General features: G+C 36.9%; 1 long non-coding RNA gene across 1 annotated transcript in view; it reads right to left on the reverse strand.

The window, feature by feature from the left end:
• Positions 1-23,639, reverse strand: part of LOC140533434 (uncharacterized) — a 33,961-nt gene that overhangs the window by 4,568 nt on the left and 5,754 nt on the right. Inside the window, exons 2-4 of the long non-coding RNA XR_011976919.1 lie at positions 15,754-15,858; positions 14,261-14,326; positions 12,709-12,856 (exon numbers count right to left, since the gene is read on the reverse strand). This is a non-coding gene — a long non-coding RNA (uncharacterized lncRNA). The remainder of the gene's footprint in view (positions 1-12,708; positions 12,857-14,260; positions 14,327-15,753; positions 15,859-23,639) is intronic.

Consider the following 23,639-nt stretch of genomic DNA (forward strand, 5'->3'; position numbering starts at 1 on the left):
TATTAGTATATTCTTTCTATGATGGCCTCACCCTAGCCATTAGTAGGGGTACACTGGTCATGTCAAGGCAGAACCCATGCTCTATACATAGAGAAAGTTGTGAGATTCCTATAGCAGAATTCCCAAGTGTCAACAGAAATGAAGCCATTTTTGTACAAACGCTTCAAGTAAGAGGAACGCTAGGTAGTGTGGCTTCTTAGTCCTAAGTAGTTTGATTTAATATATTTTCAAAAAACTTTTTGCTGATCTAGATTTACATAGGCTGGTATTATTATGTAAGAAGTGGAGAGAGTAAAGAGGTAGAGTTAGCAAGACACAAAGAGAGAGAGAACTGAAGTTTTTCAGTGCCTGCCTCCTCCTCCCACCCCCAAAACATAGACTCTCACATTGGGTGCCCAGAGTTTTATTGTATTTTTATTTATTTTGTTAAATATTTCAATCTGACTTAGGATCACTGTAGGAGTTTCGTGAGCCACGTGTTTGACTCCTGTGATCTCTGTCATCCTCTCTTCCAATTATACTTGTCTTGAATCTCCTTTCTGAGTCTTGACAAGTTATGAATCTTGTGACTTAAGGCTCGTGAGTATTTAATGTGTTGCCCTTTGTGGGATATTTTCATTTTCACATGGGAAGCCTATAGATAGCAATAAGACTTTCTACTGGGAATTTTAGACACTTGTGGCAGGTGGGTAATTAAACTTTCTATTTTAAGGAATGGGCCTTTGTAGTACAGTAGAAAGACTTCTGGTTCTGGAGTCAGAGGACTTAATCCCACCCCTAATATTTACCTGTGTGACTTTGGGAATCTCTGTGCCTTACAGTTTTTGTATAAATATGCATGTATATGTATATATTCTTTAGCATATTGCTTAAAAGATTCCATGTCTTTTAGCTTTAGTTCTTCTAGATATTTGTGAAATTCTATATTTTCCTTTTCATTTTTCTTTCTGTTTTAATTATCCCAAACTGAAAGACATTAAAATCATCTGCCACTATTATATTACTATTTATGTCTCCTTGTAATTCAGTTAAATGCAAAGGAATTAATATGCAAGTTTAATGTTGACATTGGTTTGTTTATGGTTTTTTTCAGCATAGTGCAGTTTTCCTGTGTATCTCTTTCTGTGTAGTGAATTTTGCTTTTCCTTTGTCTGGCAGCATAATTGTAGCCCCTGCCTTTTGGGGTTATTAACCTGAGGCTCTTCCATCTCATTTTTAGTCTGTGAATGCCTTTTTTTAGATGTATTTCTTCTAAGCAATAGATGGTGGATTTTTTTTTTTTATCCCATTTGGCACTCTTCTTTGTTTTGTTGGATCATTTAATCCATTCACATTTAAGGTGAGGAGCTAGGCTCATGTTTTCCATTCATGATTCTTTGGTTTCTTTATCTGTAATTATGAATAGCTTCAATTGAAAAACCTCTAAGGTCCCTTTCAATGCCAAATTCTTTCTTAAGGTAGAGGAAGACTTCAAATCACACCTAAAATAGGACCTGACTTCAACAGACATTTTTTAAACACTTACTGTGGGGTCAGGCTCTATATTAGACTTTGGGGAATACAAAGACAAAGAAATAATCTCTGAGCCCAAGAACTTTGCCTAAAAGTACATCTGGTTATGTTAGTGTTAGGGTTTTAGTGACAACACCAACTATAAGGCCAGTATTTTCTAAAGTATATGGCATACCTTAATAGACTCAAGCCAGTGTGAATGTAACTTGGAAATAGTCCTAATTTATGTAAATTAGAGGATTGTTGTAGTGTTACCTGAAAGCTCCATCATCTAACCTTCTTTTCCATACCTTAGATCATTTGAAGTAATTAAACTAAAGGTTAGTACTCAGCTATCGCCTAGCTTTTGAATGCTTCATCTACCCCTGAATATGACTGCCTATCTTATGAGCATAAATTTAGCTAATTTTGTATGTAACTTTAATCTGCTGACACAATTTTCTTTGGAAATGCTTAGTAGAGCTCAAAGACATCTTTCATATTGAGATATCAAATTTCCAATCAAATTTCCAGTTAAATACATTGAATATGCAGTTGATGTTCACTTTCCAGCAGTGACATTATGAGGCACAGTATGAGGAAGGAATGATTCAGTAGAGCAAAGAAAATCATCATCCGTGCATTCATTCCTTTAACCTGAAAGCTCTCCTGCAACATTCTCCAGCATGTTAATGCACGATAATGATGGGGAAGTTAGGAAGGCATTCAACTCTCTGTAAACATCAGGTACAACAGCTGCATTATCCAACACGAACCCTCTAGGTCTTGGGGAAACTTCCTTGCCTCAGATTATCCATGGGATGATCTGTGATTCTCACTGCCTTAAAGGAACTTAGGAACCAATTTGACCATCTCATCCTCATAGAAACTAAGTATCATCATTTGATCCTTACTAAAAGTACAAATAATTACGTATTTCTCCACTAAAAATACAAGTGTTAGCATTTTGGCTTTAAGAGGCATTGCTGATTTCTCTTTCAAATCTAGGTTTTAAACACAGGGAGCTTTCTAGGTCCAAGTTTAGTAGAAAAATTGTTTGTGGCATTGGTTCTTTATAGGTAGATATTCTTGGGTGATTTCTGTCACTTGAAGGATTTTTATAGTTATAGAGCAAATGTATTCCTTAAGTGAAAAAGAGAAAAAGGAAAACCTAAGAGGCCCCATATAAGATATAACTTGAAGGGGGTGCATACCCCTTCTTCAGTAGGTCATGTGATAGCAGAGGTCAAAGTTGAGTGGGACAACCAAAGCTTTTCCCCAGGTACTGAATTTAGAGGGTGCTGAAATTTTAAATTACTCCTTTAAAGAGAACTTACTTTTGAATGTGTTATATTTATATTTTGAGAGCATTCTTACTCCTTCAGTAGCATCAAAGCAATTGAACTTAGCACCTAGCTAACACTAATAATTAGTCCAATAGGAAACAACCAAATCAAGTGTTTCCTTCAGCTGACAACCACTATGCCCTCCCCACCCACTGTACATACCTCATGTCCAACAATATCATGCTGTCCCTACCTTCATAAAAAAGTCCAATCCTCCTGCTCAACTGAATTTGTCTTATGTATTTCCTATATTCTTACATCTTGAATTATAAAGATGATTTGGGTAGGTATTGTATGCTGCTTTCCTTTTGTGCCAAAAATTCTAACCTTAGCTCTGTGCACTAGGATTGCCTGAGGCAGAACTAAAAGCCTTTTAAAGATTCTAGGGATAGAGAAATTAGCCTGGGTCTTCCAGCAAAGATGGCGTAGTAAAAGATTACAGCCAAGCCCAACTGCCTCTCAAGTAAGGTTTCTTTAACCTTGTTTGTGTCCTGGATCCCTTTGGCAGTCTGGTGAAGCAAGACGGTGTTTTGAAATTCATAAAATGAAATACACAAGGCCACAGAATAAACCACTTATATTGAAATATAGTTATCAAAGTATAAAAGAATAACTTCAGTGACCCGAGAAAGAGCAGAAGTATTAAAATTAGAAATAGTAAACATCTTTCAATGCAATAAAAATGATAATCAAAGGTACTTGAAGAAAGGTTCCAGTCTTTTATAGAGGCAGAATAATACAATATTCAAGAATGAGTGGGTCAAAGAACAAATCTTAGAAACAGTAATTTTATCAAAATTTTAAGCCAGTTTAAGATCACATACCAAAACTTTTGGGATGTATCTAAAGTAGTCCTTAGGGCGTAAAATGTATGTGTTGAAACTCTAACAACAATCAACATAAGAAAAAATTATCAATAAATTAAGTATGCAACTAAAAAAATTTTCACAAGTCAGGAAATTAGAAGTCCCCATACCATACCACAAAAAGAGAAATTATAAAAATCAAAAACGATAAAATTGAAAATAAAACATTGTTGAGTCACATCTGACTGTGAGCCCATGAACCATAGTACACCAATGCTTATCCATAGGGTTTTCTTGGTGAAGATATAGTGGCTTTCCGTTTCCTTTTCCGGTGGGTTCAGGCAAACAAGGTTAAATGACTTGCCTAGGGTCACATAGCTAGAGAATGTCTGAAGCCAAATTAGAATTCAGTTCTTCCCAGGCCTACCACTCTATCCACTGATTCACCTGGCTGCCTCCATAAGTAAAACTAGAAACTGATTTTTTTAAATTATTAATAAAATATACAAACTAGTAGTTAATTTGATTAAAATGAAAATCAATAAACCAAAATAAAAGAGGTGAAATCAAAACAAAGGAGTAGTAAAAAATAATTAGTGGAAATTTCATGCTAACAAAACAGAATTTAAAAGAGGTGAGTGATTGATTACCTACAGATAAATAAATGGTACAATGAAATACAATGTGTCAAATCTGTACAATTCCCTTTATAAGTCTTTCAAAGGATATAGTAGAAGAATACTTAGAGAATGGATTTTATGAAGGAAACACTCCTGTAGCCAAATAGTGAATAGAACAGTTAGCTGTTAAAAGTGTCTGAATAGGAAAACGTAATTTGAAAATCACATGCAGACTTAGGAAATATGAATCCCCTCCCTCTATCTTTCAAATCCCTTCATATATACACATATATGTGTGTATGTATACGTACGTATATATAAAATATGTGTGCGCACACGTGTGCATATATAAATATATCTATTTTCATTGTAAGCAAACAAAAGCAAGTGAAACTTTTTAGATGAAAGAAAATTTTCTCCGTGAAGCTATAAGAACAGTAGGGAAAATGACTCAATGATTATAGTTGACAGCAGTTGATAAATATTTATTTAGCACTTTTGGTTATTTATTTAGTGTTTGACTATGAAACAAGTATAGTGTTATGAATGGGGAACACAAAGAATGGCAAAGGACAGTCCCTGCTCCCAAGTACTTAGCTCACAATCTAATGAAAGAAAATGCACAAATAACAGTTTTTCTTCAAAGCTCAGCTCAAGTGACACAATGCCTTTCCTGATTCTTCCCAGCTATCAGTGCCCTTTCTAAAATAGTACGCTGTCTAGAGCTTTTTTTTTTCCTCTGCAAGAATCTTTTCCTCAGCCTTCTTTCTTATCAAACTGCCCGTTTCTGCTTCTTCAACCCATTCACAGAACTTTATTACAGAAATAACTCAGGTTCATCTCCTCATTGTCCAGAGAACTATGGACAGTAGTTCCCTCTTGTTCCATAATCCCTGTAGCGTTCTAGCTCCCTATCACTTCTATGACCAAATATAAAATCCTTTGTTTGGCATTCAAAAGCCCTTCATACCTGTCCTTTCCTTACATTTCCATTCCACTTATACCTTATATTCCCTTTCAGAAAAACCTTGGAAGACTTATATAATCTGATGTACAGTGCATTGAGAACAACCTGAATGATTTGTACAATAAAGACACTAAAGACAATTTTGAAAGACTTAAGAACTCCAATGAACAAATGACTGAAAGCAATTCCAGAGGATTCATGATGAAACGTGCTATCTCACTCCAGACTGAAAAGTGGCAGACTTGCAGATTGAGGCATATTTTTTAGATATGGCCAATGTGAGAATTTTTTTGCTTGACTGCATATTTGGTACAAGGGTTTTGTTTCTGTTTTTCAGTGGGGAAAGAGAGGTGAATTTTCATTAATTTTTTTAAAAAATTATTCACCTTTGTGAAGATCAAAGCTAGTAAAGGGGTTTTTTGTTGTTGTCGTTTTTAAGATAAATAAAAACATAAAGCTTATCTATAGGGCACTGGGCAGGGCTACCAAAATGAGAAATGGGAAGTGACTGGGATGGGAGAGAAAGAGGGTAGAAAGAGGCTCGACCACAGCCATGGTGGGGGTCTGAACTTGACCTCTACTCTCTACTCCGTGAAGTCATGGTAGCCTAGCTACCCATCTCTGGCAAAAACCCTTAGCACAAAGCAAGTATAGCTCCTACCACTCCACAGAAAAAAACACTGATGTCATAGCAGGAGAATTCTAGCCAAAGCATATCTAGTTGTTTGGAAGTGCAGTTTAGCATTCATATTAGAGGTATGTCTCATTTTGAACATATTAATTTACTAAAGAGAGTGACCAAGTACGCTGATGGAACTGGATAGTTGTTCTAGGTTATAAATCGCTACTACCAGCAGTAGGGGTAGATAGATAGAGATATCTAGGTATAGAGATAGAGATATAGATATATAGCATTTTGCTCAGTTTGTTTCAATCACGTCCAACTCTTTGTGACCCCGTTTGGGGTTTTCTTACCTAAAATATTGGAATAGTTTGCCATTTCTTTCTCCAGCTCATTTTACAGTTGAGAAAACAGAGACAAACAGGGTAAAGTGACTTGCCCAGGGTCACACAGCTAGTAAGTATCAGAGGCCAGATTTGAATTCAGGTCTTCTTGACTCCAGGCCTGGAGCTCTACCCACTGTGCCACCTAAGCTGCCCAAATATAGACAGAGAGAGGACTATATCAACTAATAAAACATATAGGATAAACATTCAAAATGACAGCAAAAACCCATTAGAATGTGCAGACCACTTCTACTGAGAATTAAGTCATGATGTCTCCAGTGCAGACTGATACGTTTTGATTCCTACACATGTTATCCTTGTTTCCTAAATCCAGCATGATAACAAGGTAATGCTGAATATATATTTGTTGAGGGGGAAAAAATCCATGGAAAACACCGATGGCAGAAGACAAGATGAGTGATAGTGATAGCAAATGGCTCTTAAGTATATAAAATACTGACAGCAGGTCAATAGAAAGTTGTTCCTTCTGTGCTATGCAGAGAGAGATGGTAGACGAGATAGGACTAAGGGATTGGGAGTCCCAGACAGCCATCTGAATGGAGGAATCCATGGCCAGATAAAACCCTACACTGCCTGTCTACTCAGAGGTCCTGTGATTCCTTTTGTGATACAGGGATATCTCTAACAGATGCTTTGAATTTGAAAGAACTGCGGGCCAAAATTCTGGGTAAGTAAGCCAAATGGTCTCTATTTCTTTCCTAGGGGCTTGTTTGAAAGTCCTTTCTGTGTTCATTATTGCCTTAAATAAACCTTTTACTGCCTCTGTTAATCCAAATGCTTGCAAAGGAACTGAAGTTTCTTTAAGATTTAGCCCTAGCTAGATTCTGATGTTCACAGAAATGACTGTAGGTAGGATGAGGATGGGGGGAGAAGGGGTATGGGAATAAGTCTTCAAGATTATTATTAGTGAAACATCCTGGAGATTTGCCTTGGTTTGTAACATCAGAGGATCTGCCAAATTGGTTACAAGGGCATTCCATTATACTAATGTATCACACTTTTTTCACCTATTTACTAATTGTTGGACCACTTTGATTTTATCTCCTTCAGGTTTTTATTTTGTAAATTTTACAGATAACGTTGCTATAAACATCTTTGAATAGGTGGCTCGTTTTTCTTTCTGATAAGGTTCTTAAAGTGTATACCCAATAATGTGATTATTAAATTAGAACATGATTATTTTTGCTACAAATTACCTTCCAAAGGAAGATTCTATCAGTTTTTTAGTACTCCACCCCCAGCTGCTAGTGCTAACCTCCCTCTAGGGCTACTTGCCATTAACTCTGAATTTATCTTATACATTCTGATTTTTGTATATATTTTCTCCCCCATCACAGTGATGGCAGGAAAGTTTTAACATGCTGCCTGGCACATGGTGAGCACTAGATATATGACTCTTGGTTGATTGATTTTCTTTCACTTCTCAGTGACAATTTAAAATGTTAATATGTACAATACTTTTGTTGAATCCACTTGTTTTTCTTCCACATCCCTAAAAGTTTCTCGCTAAGCCACCTTAGCCTTTTCAGGGCCTGGAGCAAAAGCAGTTTGTGAAACAATATTTTATGATATTTCAACCTTGCTAAATATACTATAAATATCCTATTCTGCTTAGCCAACATGTCATGTTTCTCTGCATGGTCCCTGCCTCTGGGACATTTTCATTTCTAGGTTTTGGTTTTTTTTCCTAGAAAACATATTAAAATATATTAATATTTAAAGACCCAAGAGTAGTTAGGGTATTCATATGTCCCTGCATCTATCTGAATCTTCCAAATTTGGATAGCAGAGAACAAAAAGTAGGTAACATGGGCATAACAGTAGGTAACGTAAGTCTTCATCAGGCAATGCTTTCTCTTTTTCTCCTTTTTAAGCTATAGATTTCCCTCCTCCCCAGTCATCATCTTGAAATTTCACCCATTACTGGTTTTCTAGAAATTTGGTGTCTATCTTGCTACAAAACATGCAAGCAGAGGCCCTTACCTATGCCACTCTTCAGATTCCAGGCCTGACTCTGGATAGCATTTAAAAGTTTCCTACCTTCTTTCCCCACTTTTACATCACTAAAATCTATATGCTTTTATTTTCTTCCCTTGTCTTCTAAAACCCCCTCCACAGAAGTCGCTGATTCTGCCCACCTAACCAGCAAAGCCAAATCTGCCATAATAAAATCCCCTATCCCCAGACTGAGATTTCATTATCCTCATTTTCAAGGCATTCTTGCAGTCTGCCCCAACTAAACTTCTTCTTCCATTTCTTATTATTTCTCTTTTGACCCTGTTGTCTCCCTTACACTCCTCCATGGATTTCTCTTTTTTCTGTTCCAATTCTGCTTTTTTTTCCCCACAAATGCTCATAGGAGACAATCTTCCCAAGCAACCTCTTCAAAACTCAGTACTGCTAAACTATTCAAACTGTTCTAGTGATTGTCCCTGAATATATATTTCTCAGCATTTGTTCTGCTGTGACTGTCTTAGAACTTTCCCCACCCTTTTTTTGAGGGGTAAGAGTATTGACCTGAAATTTAATGGGTGTGAAGAATTCCTAATTGTGGTAATCCTCTCTACTGATGTCCTGATGCTATCTATAGTCAACTAGTCCATAACACAGAGTCTTAGAGAAGTGGGTTGGGGACTTGAGACTTTTTTGGGGGTGGGGGGACTTTTCCCAGTTCTTATACCACAGTGCCTGGCACTTCTTAGGCACTTAAGTGTTAGTTGGCTCAATGACTGAGAATTATGTGGGGCATTGAGAGATCAAATGACTTACCGATGGCCATAAAGCCAGCATGTGTCAGAGGCAAGACCTGAACCCAAGTCTTTCTGGCTCTAAGGTAGACCTCTAATTCTTAGACCATTTGGGTTGTTCCTATTGTAGGTTTTTATTTTGTAAATTTGACAGGTAATACTGCTGTAAATGTCTGTGAATAGATGGTTCTTTTTTCTTTCTGATAATGTTAAGCTTTATACCCAGTAATGTGATTATTCAATAAGATTCTGATTATTTTTGCTACAAATCATTTTTCAGAAAACCAGGTTTCATCAGTTTTTTAGTGCTCCATCCCTGGCTGCTAGTGCTTTCCCCTCTAAGGCTACTTTTGATTTATTCTGTATTTATCTTGTACGTGCCAGTTTACACATGCTTACACAACACACATAAAAATGTAAATGCATATGTATATGTATATTTTTTTCCTCCCCCTTTACAGTGATGAGGAGGACAAGGAAAGTTTTTGGAAAATGGTTGTTGATTGATGGATTGATTTTCTCTCTTTTCAATGACAATTTAAAATGTTATATATAATCTTTTTGTTGAATCCATTTTCATACTACAGAATGCTACTTCTCCACAGTACTTCCATCAGTAAGCATTTATTAAGCCCCTACTACATGCCAAGCACTGTGCTAAGCACAGTAAGAGGCCACAGACAATCCCTGTCCACAGAGAGTTCACAATCCAATGGGGCAGACAACAAGCAAATATGTACAAACGATATAATAACAGACAAATCTGAATAGCCATGTAATAAGCTGTCTCCTTGGACAACTAGTGATAATTGGTAAACAAGGTTGAATGGTCCTCTGACAATAATTCTTCCAGCATGGGGCTTTCAAATCTGGGCCCCAGAAAACTAAAAATAGCTACACCTCATCAATGAAAGAGGGATGATCCAGAATATTAGAAGAAAGTAAGTGTCTCTCAGGGGTGGGGAACCTGTGGCCTCAAGGCCACAAGTCCTTTAGGTCCTCAAGTACGGCCCTTTGACTGAATCTAAACTTCATTGAATAGCTCAACTGAAGCCAGTCAAAGGGCCACGCTTGAGGACCTAGAGGGCAACATGTGGCCTTGAGACTGCAGGTTTCCCACCCCTGGTCTAGGTCTTATCACTCTGTAAGAATCAGGTTTAGTAGGATGGTAGTCTGGAAGAAGTTGACTGTTGCTTATAATAGATTTCATTATATATATATAGTAAATTCAGTTGTGTCATGTAACTTATATGACTGTGAGTAAAAGCCTACTATGTTAGGTTAGCACATCTAGTTATGTGGGGGTTTAATATTTAAAGTTTTTTAAAAAAACAACAAATAGATCTTTTTTTAAATTGTAACATGAAATGAAGCAAGAAATAGAAAAATGTAATGAAGATTTTTTTTCCCCCAGAAATTATTATTTTAGGTCTTCTCTTCAAAGGCCTCTAGAATTCTCTCAGAATTCTAAAGCAAAGTGCTAGAGAAGCCGAGCTTTTGGGGAGTCACCGAGAGCTGGGGAGGCCTGCATGCCACAGTGGGAACAAACCAAGAAAATAATTTTCTAGAAATCTGATCTGGAAAAAAAAGATTCCTTGATTTCTGTTATGATTATCTTGCCCCTTTGCTTTTCTTGGGCTAAACACCCAGTTTTTAGATCTTCCTGTTGTGCTAAGAATTTATGCATGCCGTGGAGAAAGCTTTCTTTTGTAATGTGTTGACTCCTAGTTACATTTGATAGTTTTCTTTCTGTTTACAACCTGCAGTTCCCTACAGAGGCCATTCTCCACCTTCTCTTTTTGCCAAGTTGTTGTCATAGCATTAATTAAATTGGAAGAATAAAGGCAATGCGTGTCATTTTCTATATTGGATGCTTTCATATTACAGACGTATCTCCATGGAGAAGCTCTCTACATAAACAGAAAATAAATGTCTAGTAGCATTACAAAAGCTCAATCAAGGTATTGTTAAGAAAGGGGGAATAATGAAGGCTATGGCATTCATCATATTGAGTAAGAACTTTCCAAAGGTCTGAGGTTTTTTTTAATATTTCTAGGAATCCTCTCCCAAAAAACTCTAGAAATCAGAATGGCTTTGCTACTACCTTTTTGCTATTATACAAATTACATCTTACCCTACTCTAAAATAAATATCAGGTACAATTTTAAAATACCCATGTTTTCTATGTGGATTAAATGCCTGTCATCTGTACAAAATCTATTGTGAAATATGAAGATGAATTTTTGGAATTGTATTAAGTATTCCCATGCACTGTGTATAGAAACCATAAAGTACAGATCACAGTTTTCAAAATGTCTCATCTGCTTGGTTTTAAAAGTAGAAAGTAAAATTATTTTTTATAAAACAGGGACGGGGGCTAGACCTGGAATTTGTTGGTGTGGAAAATTCTCAGATGAGGAAACTCCTTCCACTGTTGCAGTTTGGCACCTTTGAATTTTGAGGAAGTTCTTTGAAGGACTGAGAGATTTAAGTGACTTGTGACTCACCCAGGCAAGTCTTTATCAGAGATTGGATGTGACCCAGTGTTTTCCTGACTTTGAGGTCAGCTCATTACCCTCTAGTGCAGGGCTCTGAATTTTTTTGTGTGTGCCATGCACCCTTTGGGCATTCTGGTAAGGACCTCTTCTAAGAATAATGTTTTTAAATGCATCAATTAAGATACATAAGATTACCAGTTAAACCAATATATTGAAGTTCAGTTATCAAAATCTGTTGTAAAGTTCTTAACCCCACTTTAAGAGCACTTGTGTTAGCTCACCTTTTAGCTCCACTATATCGCTTATGTAGCTTCTGTCAAATTAGCTGAACTAATCAGTCCATTTCTTGTCAGCTCCTTGAGGGCAAGGTTTATTTCTTTTTTATTTTTATATCTGTGTGGATTAACTCATTCTCATTTCTGCATTTCAGAAAAATCTTCCTTCAAGGCATGGTCCAGATTATACCACCCTTGGGAAGACTTTCTAGATCCCTCACAGATGTTCATGTTCTCTCTTTCCTAAAATTACCTTGCATTTTCTTTCATCTATACATTCTCTGCAGCCCTGCTTCTCAAGAATGTGGCTTTGTCTTTGTAATGTGGCAGAAGAACGGTGCCATTTTTAAAATGTTTTATATGGCTAAGAGCCTTCATTTTGACCATGGTGACTGACAAGGTCACCCACCTTGTCAATACCTCTAATCATCCTGGTTTAATAACTCTGGACTTTACACTACTGAGCATTATCCCTGTGAGCCCTCAATCTAGAAGAAGCTTATAGGTTCCAGTAATAGCTCTTTCAAATATGGGAGCCTAACACCACATTGGTCAGACACGCATTTACCTACTACTGAATACTGATGCTTGCCTATGTACTCCAACAAGTGTACTGGAAAAGCTAGAGAAACCCAGTCTCTGTCTTAGGAGAAGTAATGATTTTCCCCTTTTTTGTTATGATTATTCACTTTATCTGACCTCCAGTTTAAGATAGGCTGGTGGGATATACTCCCAGGAGGACCAGCTCCCTCTTGGCTGAGAAATTCCTCACCAGAATCCCTATCACATGCTGCTTGACACATTAAAAAAAAAATTGCTAGACCTGTGATTTAAGTTTAATGAAGGCCCAGTGAGGAAAGTATCTGTCAATGCAGATCAGCACCTTAGTCTTTAAGAGTGGCCAGTAGCATTGACAGGTTGTGACTTACCCAGGGTCACACAAGCCAGTATATGTCAGAGTTTAGACTCAAGCCCATGTCTTCACTACAGATGTCCATCCACTTTGCTTTGTAGTAGGTACTTAAAAATGTTTGACCGTTGGCCCTTTTAGATGCAATTAATTCTCTCCTGCACTTCCTGCAAGAGGTTAGCCAAAAAGACCGATAACACACATGATGTTATACTTACATAAAAGCACATTTTATTCAAAGATAGCACAGACTTAATAAAGGGGGTTTGTACCTTCTCCAAGAGACTTGAAAGTCTTATATGCTTATACCCATAATCCAGGTGTTTATCAGAACTCCCCAGCTAGCAGGCACAGGGAGATGATTTTTTATCAGACATTTAAATGGGTCCTGACCTTTACCTGTTAGTAATACAGATATTAAAGCCCTTTTAGGACCTGCAGCGGGGCGTTCATGTTCCCCCTTCCCCCACCAGGCTAGTGGAGCCTAGCATCTGACTAATTAATAATAAAATATTCTAACACCTCTTACCTGAGACTTGTAAGTGTTGACATAGCCAGCAGGCTATTGGAGCAGTCAACATCCAATATGTAAATCAGAACACCGCCTGTTTTAGTTTCATGTTAAATGAGCATGCAGCTAAGTGAGGTTGACCTATTTAACACACTGCTGCCATTGATGTCAGTTACAAGTTGCAGCATCTTAGAAGACAGCCCCACCTACAGTATATTGCAAAAATCTACCCTGGGGGTGGTCTAGGAGCAAACCCTGTGGGAGGGAGAGAATCGGATAGGAATCATGGCCTGTGCTAAATTGATTGTCTGAATTGAGCATCAGCCAGTTTGCTCTCATACATGCCTTCCATTGAGCCAGGCTGTGGGTGGGTAAGATACGGAAACCACCTTGTCAGAATCAGATGAAAAAGAAATACAGTTTGGATTGTGGTTGGCATTTGGTTGAGGCTAGAGGCCAAGTGCTCTGGCTGGTGTTTCAAATGGTCTTTTATTTATCCTGAACATAATGGGGGCCTCTGGCATCCTCTGAGTGGACAGGCAATCACTACAAACCACCTTTTAGGGTTTTTCTAGGAAGGAAAGAAGTTTCTCCAGACAAGATAAATCTGGACCTCTGTCCACTCCAGCCTAACAGCTCTGACTGAACATATGCATGGGTTTCACAGATATATGAACCAGACTCATTTAGCTCACAGACAGGGCATAATATAATATAATATAACATAGCATAATATAATAATAATACAATGCAATATAACATAATATATGACCCAATAAAATATGTTATGTTATAATAATAGATAATAAGAAACTAAAATAAGATTAATAAAAATAAATTAGACTTCTCTTATTTGTCCTACCATCCCATCCCAGTTAACCTTTCTTCTTTCTATAATGCCAGACACCCCTCCCTACCCCCCCCCATCTCGCCCTTTCTACCATATTTCTTCATTCTAATGATAACCAGTGGTCTGCTAATTTGTCCAGTGGATAGAGTACCAGGTCTGAAATTAGGAATTCTCATCATCCTGATTTCAAATGTGGCCTCAGATACTTACCAGTTGTGTGACCTTGGGCAAATCATTTCACCTTGTTTGCCTCAGTAACTTCATCTGTAAAATTATCTGGAGAAAGAAGGCAAACCACTTCAATATCTCAATCTCTGCCGTAAGACTACCTGCTCTGCTCTGGACTAATATGCCCATCACCAACTGCCTTGTGATCTTGAGAAAGACACTTAATTTTCTTCAGCTTTGTAGGATCCAAGATTTAGAGCTAACCAACCCCCTCATTTTATACATGAAGAAACACTAAGAGAGGTCAAGAGACTTGTGCAGTTCACATGACTATTAAGTGACAGATGCAGGACTGGAACTTTTATCCATTACACCAGAGATGTCAGACTCAGAAACACTGGCCACCAGTCTGTAAATCAGGATCCCTATGGGCTACATCTTGACTTAGTTTTAAAATATAATTTTAAAATTATAGGGCAACTAGGTGGTACAGCAGATAGAGCACCAGCCCTGGAGTCAGGAGGACCAAATTTGGTCTCAGACAGTTACTAACTGTGTGACCTTGGGCAAATCGCTTAACCCTGATTGTCTCTCCATGCCAAAAAAGTAAATAAGATTTAATATTATCTGTGTTCTACTGTTTTTTAAAATTTTGTTAAATATTTCCCAATTACATTATAATCCATTTCTGGCAGTATTTGGGAGTGTCGTGGGCCATGTGTGGCCAGCAGGTTTGATCCTATTGAATTACACTACAGCGCTACTTCTGGATAGTGTTAGTGAGAAAATCAAACCCTTCAATAAGAATGATGATAATTAAAACTGTTAGTTGAATTAGTTGAAATGTTAGTGGAGGCAGTTGATAGAGCTCTGAGACTTGAGTCAGGAAGACCTGAACTCAGATTTCGCTTCAGACTTTTAGTAGTTGTGTGACCCTGGGCAAGTCACTTAACTTCTGCCTCAGATTTCTCAACTATAAAATGTAAAACTGTCATAACAGCACCTACCTTCCAGGGCAGCTAGGTGGTGCAGTAGATAGATAGAACACATGGGGCCTGGAGTCAGGAAGATCTGAGTTCAAATCTAGCCTCTGACACTTACTAAGCTGTGTGACCCTGGGCAAGTCACTTGACCCCTATTTGCCTCAGCTCCTCATGTGTAAAATGGGGACACACTGGAGAAGGAAATAGCAAACTCTTTGTCAAAAAAGGAAACCCTGTGGACTTGTCCATGGGGTCGTGAAGAGTCGGACATGACTAAACTGCAACTTCCCAGGGATGTTAGAAGGATCAATAAAAAATGGAAGTCTCTTTCAAAATACTGGTGACCTCATTTGCCCCCCTTGTTCGACCTTCTCTTCAACCCCAAAAGACATTGGAAATAGTTGACTAATAAAAATAAGAAATGTGCCAACAAAGGTAGCTTCTTTTCCACTTTATTCTGAAGGGATATTGACTGAACCTGTGATTTTCGTTGGATAGGAAAATCCCAGTGACAGAAACTCCCTCTTCTACCAATGCAGGTCATCATCTTACCTATAGCACTGAGTCGTCCAGGTCACCAGCCAGTATATTTCAGAGGCAGAACTAGAACTCAGGTTTTGCTGGTTTTAAGGTCAACTTCAGTAGCCACTATACCACCTATGAGTATAGAAAAAAACACCCAGAGTGCTGAGAGATCCTAATCATACCAAGAGGTGCTTCTCAGTAACTATTTTGTCTTAATTTTTCTCTTTTTTTTAATGTTTAATTAAAGTTCCTCCCAAATTATTTACATATCCTCCTTGCCAGCCTTCTTTTAAAAATGGATCTCATTGCTTAGGTAGCTTAGTTCACAGCTAATCAAAGCATTCTATACTTTTGCTAATGGGCTAAAGGAGGAGGCATTCAGCCTTCATTTCTGCCTGTGGGCTGGAATCTCATTCAAGTTGCCGGTAGTGTGTTATAAGAGTGACATTTCCACATCACTGACACCCTAAAATGTTGCCACACTAACTATGGAGGAAAAAAATAATTCTGCCTTCCATCACGGGGCTTGAGGCCTGCCAAAGACTGAAAAGTGATTTGTGTGTCTGATTAATTGACTTTAATAATAATAATTTTATTTATATAGAGCCCCTGCCAAAGCATTCAGGGAGCTGTAGAGCAACTCATAATCCATGATTAAAGCATTATCAAAGCAATATATAACAAACCTCCCTCCCTCCCCTAAGACAAAGGGACTAAATGAATAGGGCTGAGAAGTTAGGCATTAGAGGCAAGCAGGGCTCTGGGCATGGTACTCGTAGGGATGATAAAATGCATCTCTAGGGAAAGAGGGAATTTTCTAGGGAAAGAAAAAGGCATGTAATTTAACAGGGTTAGATGGAAACAGGGTTCTGTGGGATGACGAATACTGCCTGACACAGCAAAGATACCTTCATTTGCTCCACCCCGTGACCTAATGGTGAGGAAAATATAATGAGATCAAAGATGTAGAACTGGAAAGGACCCTAGAGGGCATCTAGTCTAAACACCCCCCATTTTATAGGTGAGGAAACTGAAGCCCAGAGAGATAGTGAGTTGCCCAAGGCCATATAGGTAGCAAATAGAACTGAACTTCAAATCCATTTCTCTTCCCATGTGTCCCAGGGACTACCTGGCAGTAAAGTACCATGGCGTTTTTCAAAACAGTCTAAACAGCAGATGTAGAAATTTATTTTTTTTAATTTAATAGTATTTTAGTTTTTCTAATTACAAGACAATTTTTTTGGTTTTTTAGAAATTATTTATTTATTAGTTTTCCACATTCACTTTTGTAAGATTTTGAGTTCTAAATTTCCCCCTCTCTGCAAAACAAAATGCAATCTGATGTAGGCTATCCATGTACAATCATATTAAACATATTCCCACATTAGTCATGTTTTGAAAGAAGAAATAGAACAAAAGAAAAAAACAGATATTTAACTAAGGAAATATAAATTATCCTTTATATCTTGCCAATGTCAAAAGATATAGGCAACATTTTGTCTGCTTTTAGTGAAATCTGGAAAACAAAACTCTTTTTCTGGTAACAATTCACACAAGTCAAAGCATTGCTGAGGACAGCAATGCAGATAAAAATAGTGAGAAGGAGCCATGGACAGCTTCTGACCTGACCCAGCATAACTCTTTAGCCCTCCTTGACTTTTCAAAGTACTGGTGATTTGGCAGCTGCCAACATATACTTCTAACCATCACAAAATCATACACATCATCCTGAAGATGGTTAGAGCTACAAAGTACCTTAGATATCATGTAATCCACACTAGGGAAACTGAGACCTGAAGGGAGTTCAGATGTAATTTCCTTAAATTAGGAAGCAAGACAACAGTAGACCAGGGATTAGAACCCGGAGCTCTGGGACTTCCTCCATTGGGTACTTGTAAGATCTATATCTTTTAACACTTTCTTTGATCTTTTCCTAGATGTTCCTTTACTATGTGGTTGATTCAATATGCAAAAATCTTGCACCTTTGCCCTTTTAGGGTCCCATTCTGTGATTCCACATGTAGGAGATAAAAGGTTAGTTACACATCCGAGACTTGTTTCTCAACACTTGCAGAAAGTTTCTCACTTTCTTGTCTATTTCATTCTCCTTTGTCTAGAATACAGGTACCATACCTTCATTATTCCATATCTATCTTTCACTCTATTAGTTCTTGAATGGTCCAAAGAAATTTTCTTCAAACAATCAACAAATATTTAAGCAAAGGAGCTTTTATTTTTTATTTTCATGCACAAGTGCATATATAAATAATGAAGAAAATATATTCATATAAATACATAATTGTCAGAAATATACTATAATTAATAAGGTATGTATATTTTATATATATCATATGGTTTGGGGGAAACAGGTACACATATAATAATGCACAAAATTATTCATATCATATGAATCATATTACATGAATATTATATTACATTAATATATTTTGTACATTTTTACATGTATGCCTGTTATCTCCCCATAAACATGTGGTGTGTATATATATATATATATATATGTATATACACATTATATACTTAGACATTTTGTATATAAATATATAACTTATATATTCATGTAAACAGACATAATGAACATATAAATAAAATACAAAATATATTTGAAATCAGTGCAATCTAATTTTGCAGCAAGGGGAAGCTTTACTGTTGTAACCCAGGGCTCAAGTAAGCATTTGTCTCCTCATTGATAACAAGTAATGATTGCTGCCTACTGGAGGGTGAAGGTAGAAGGAGTAAAAGCTAGGGAAAGGAGGGTTTCTTTTCTTTTTTTTTCTGACTCCAGCTTTGAGAGAAGACACATAAGGTACCAGACTCCCATAACAGAAAGAACGAGGTCCATGAAGAACAACTCTGGGAAGAAGCCAACACACCCTCAGGCTCAAGCTTGACTTTTGAAACAAAGATGTTGGTCAGAAACCTCAACTGCCAACTTATGATGAGCATTTCTTACACCCTGGAATTTAAATCTATGAAGGTAAGACTGTACCTAATCACTGTCCATGTAGGGGACTCATAGGATCATGATTCATAGAGCTAGAAGAAATTTAGAGATCATGTATTCCAACTCTCTTATTTTACAGATGAGAAAATGACACCAGGTTGGTTGAGTGAATTAACATACAGGTAACAAGCATTAAGGATAGGATTTGAACTCTGCTGTTCTAACTTCAAAGCTAGCGTTTCTTAAAATATGCCAGGGTTCCAGGATCTCTCATTTCTCAACTCCAAATCCTCTCCATGTTCCCATATAGATGAGTGGACAGGGGAAAGGAACTCAGACAAAACTAATCTCGAGGGATGAGGAAAGGTTTCTAAAACTGCCTAGTTTATTACATTCTTGGCCTTTTATATGAACAGACAGTTAAAACCTGAAAAATACTTTGAATTCAGCCTTATATCCCGTTTTGTGGTTTTTATCCAGTGACTAAAAGGCAGCTTTGAAACAGTGGAAAAAGTACAACACTTGAGTTCAAGTCCCCAAACACTGGCTGTGTCTCTGGCAAGTTACTTATTTCTGTGTCCTAGGCCTCTTGCTAGTACTAGAAATTGAGAGGAGATGCCGATCTGCCTTGCTTGAAGTACTTTTCCCCATCTGGAATTTCCTTATGACAATGAAATCACAGGTCTAAATAAAAAATCTTCTGATTGCTCAGTGATACTTACTAATCTGCTTCAACAACTAATCAACCTCAATCTGCTTACTACCCCCTGGTGGCACCTGAGAGTGTTAAAGAGGAAAGTGAAGAGAAAAAGGTCTACACCTGTTTGCAGTAACTCAAAATAGAACTCTACACAAGGTTGCAGGGGGTAGGGGTAGTAGCTACTGACTGACAAACTGATATAATCTATGGATTTCTTTGGAGGTTATTAGAATTCATTTCTTAAAGCAGAGTTAGTATTAGGATAAATTATTTAAATTATATGTTTGTCCTAGGAACAGACTTTTTTTGAAAATGTTTTATTTTGGGTTCTCCAGATAAACAAGAAACTGGAGAACATATTCACCTACTGAAATTAACTTAATGCTTAAATCCCTTTTGTTTCCATATCCGTAAGTTCTCTCTCTTCCTATAACTGTAGCTTGGTGGACTTGGCATAACTTGTACAACCAAAGATAAAATATATTAGGTAACTTTATCCTCATCTGGGCCAAAGGAGACTGTCTTCCTTTGCTTATGAACAAACACAACCTTATTGGAAGGAAGAATTCCTTTTATTCCATGTTCTGCAGTGTTTTAGAATATTCTGGACTTTCCTTCTCATGGACATGTACTGTTGCTATTACCTGACATGACAAGATGCAGTATCCCACTAAGGCTTGTGTTATATTCCAACAACTACACAGGATCACAGTTTCCTTATCTATAAATTCTTGGGCAAATATATATATATATATACATATATATATATATATATATATATACACACACACACACACATACACATATGAATATATAGTACTTTTCCTCTTTTTTTACATTAATACATATTTATGGAATAAAACAAGCATTTCTATAACACAGTTCAATTAAAAAAAAAGATGATTGTACATGAAACTGCTAATCTACTAAGCATGATTTGCTATTCCTTTCAAATATACAACAAAATTATAACATGTTTCTTTTTTCTTCTATTTTTTTCTACCCTTCCCTACCTAACCCTAGACATAACTACCATTAGACACAAACATATATATGCAAAATTATTATTCTATACATTCTTCTATTTATCAGTTCTTTCTCTGGATGCAGATAGCATCTTTCTTCATATGTCCTTTATAGTTAATTTGGGTATCTATAATAGTCAAAATAACTTATTCACTCAAAATCTTTCTTAAAATAATATTGTTATTCTCTTGGTTCTGCTTATTTCATTCATTATTTCATGTATGTCTTTCCATGGTTTTTGAAGATCATTGAGCACATCATTTCTTATAGTACAGTACTATTCCATCACTATCATATATCACAACTTGTTTAGCCATTCCCCAATCGATGGGCATCCCCACAATTTCCAGTTCTTTGCCACCACAAAGAAATCTGGAACATTTAGGTTCTTATCCTTTTTCCCTAATCATCTTTTGGAAATAGACATTTAAGGTTTGCAAAGGATTCCCTCTCTCTTTTGCTGTCTCTCTCCCTCTCTCTCTTTTCTGGCATATATGTGTGTGTATGTATGTATATACATATAAACATATGCACACATACGTATTTACATATATATAAGATCTACTAATTTACATGGCACTTTAAGGTTTGCAAAGCTCTCTATAGATAATATATAATAAATTTATTTATATATTTTAATCTATGTAGATTTCTTTATAGAGAGCTTTGCAAACCTTAAAAGTACTATGCAAATCCAAGCTAGTATACATGCATGCACACACATACACACACACACACACATATACATACATACACTTGATCTTCACAATAACCCTTGGATGTAGGGATTATTATTTTTGGTATTTTTCAGGGGAGGAAATTGAGGCTGAGAGAGGTTAAGTGATTTGTTTAGGTTCAAACAGCTAGTAAGTATCTTAGACTGGATTTTAAATCAGGTCTTCCAGACTGTAAGTCCTGTGCTCTTGTCCACTGTGTTAGTTATCTGCCTCAATGTTTGGCTGTGGAATACAGAGTACATATTTATAGTTATTAATTATACACATAGAGTCAGTTCTTAAAAAGTGGCATGAGAGATGGGGATAAGGGTACAGATAATCCAAACAACAGATAATACAAGAATCCCCGTGTACATCACAGGGTTGCTAAGAGGAAACCAGTCTGTAAAACTGTAAAATGATACATAATAAGAGTTACTCTCATCATTGAGTTTGGAATATATTATTTGATTTGGGGAAAGTACCATATTTACTTCAGCACTTGGGGATTTCTCTTTAATCATGTTTTATCTGGGCTCATATTAAAATGTTTCCATTCTCTTAATATAAACTAGTTGAAAGAGAAGGATGATGTCCCAGAAGTATCTTGAGTGACAGAAATAAAAGAGTTTGGGGTTAAAACTTTCTTCAAGTAATTCACAGAATCAGTGCTCAATAAATAGGCATTGAATTGCATAGAATAATTAAATTATACAAAAATAATCAGCAGTTGACTATCCATACTTATGGCACTTACACAGGAATATTGCTATTTTTATAAAGCAGTATTCACTAGGTAATGGAATTCAGTTTAAATACAATCTACTTAGTCTTTACCCAAGGTGATTTAGTTATTACAATGGCGTATTAGCAAAAGGCCTCACTGTTAGTCAAGGTCACTTCTAAACCTGTATTAGCACATAAGCGGTTTGCCTGTAAGAACCCTTTCCTGCTTTGTGCTTTTATCCCTAGCACTTAGAGCAATGCCTAACACATAGGGGGTGTTTAATAAGTATTTGATTGATTGATCCAACAGATAGAGCTCTCATCATAAGGCTATATCTATAGCTATCTGTGTATCCATTTATCTATCTATGATGTGTATATACACACCCATCTTTGAATTTATCCATAGCATTTCCATTGCACTCTGAGGGGTTAACAAAAACTGCTTTTTCTGACATATTTTTAAATAATTTATTATTTTTATTTTTCAAGTAACAAGTATTTTATATTAATACATCTCTCCCACTCTCCGCAGAAACCCCCATTTTAAAAAAACCTTCAATTTATAGCTACATAAAGTGGCCAAAAAAAATATTCCCCATTAGCTATGTCTGAAAATGTGTTTTAAATGTTTCTCAAGAAGTGAATGGCAAGTTTTATCTTCATTTGATTGGACTTGTGGTACATCATTGAGCTGATTAGAGTTCTAAAGTCTTTCAAAGTTGTTTTTCACTATAATATTATCATTCTTACATGGCTCTTCTAGTTATGCTTGCTTCACTCTGCATAAGTCCACAAAGGTTTCACAGTTTCCTCTGAAAAAGTCTATCTCATCATTTTTATGGCACAATAATATTCCATTACATACATGTTCCACAAATTGTTTAGTTATCTGATATATGTGGTTTTTAAAGTCAATCTAAGAACTCAATAAAGGATGACTAGGGAGTGGCAATTATACATAAATGAGCTATTTAAATGAAGGCATGACATTCAAACAATTTCCATTTTGTTGAAGAAAATGGAAATCACAGAATTTGGGAGGTAGAAGGGACCTTAGTGACCAACTAGTCCAAGCCATACACTGAAGAAATCCTTACCATACCATACTAAATAAGTTGTCTGATCATTCCACTTTTGAAGTCTAGGCAAGTATTATGAAAAGAGTGTTTTCTCTATGTGGCAGAACAATTATATGTCTAAAAATAATACATCATGTATTATTATATGTTACATTATAATGTATATACACACACACACATACACATTCACATACATAGATAAGGACTGAACCTGTTAATTCAGTGGTATTAGAACACCTAGTTGAAAAACTTCAAGGTGGGTGGAGCCAGGATGGTGGAGTAGAAGCACAAATCGGCTCAGGCTCTCTCCACAAATCCCTTAAAATCCCTACAAAAATGATGCTAAATAAATCCTAGAGCAGCAGAAAGCTACAGAAAGACAGAGTGAAACAGATTTCCAGCCCAAGATAGCCTGCCAGGTCAACAGGAAGGGTCTATCGCACCTCCCTCAGAGAGGAGTGGAGCCCAGTGTAGGCCAGCACAGATGGGACTGGAGCAGGCTTCAGGGTGCTGAATCAAGGGCAGCTGTTGCAGTTTCCAGATTTCTCAACCCACAAATGCCAAGGACAGTTTCAAAGGTCACTTCTGGAACTCTCAGCCTACAGATCCTGAGGGAATCAAGCTACCCATCTGGGTTTCAGTCCTGAGTGGCGGTCCTGGGATGAGAAAGAACTCTGGCATGGCTGAGCTGGTGGCAGCTG

The sequence above is a fragment of the Notamacropus eugenii genome, chromosome 3 (genome assembly GCF_028372415.1).
Source record: "Notamacropus eugenii isolate mMacEug1 chromosome 3, mMacEug1.pri_v2, whole genome shotgun sequence".
Taxonomy (NCBI): Eukaryota; Metazoa; Chordata; class Mammalia; order Diprotodontia; family Macropodidae; genus Notamacropus; species Notamacropus eugenii.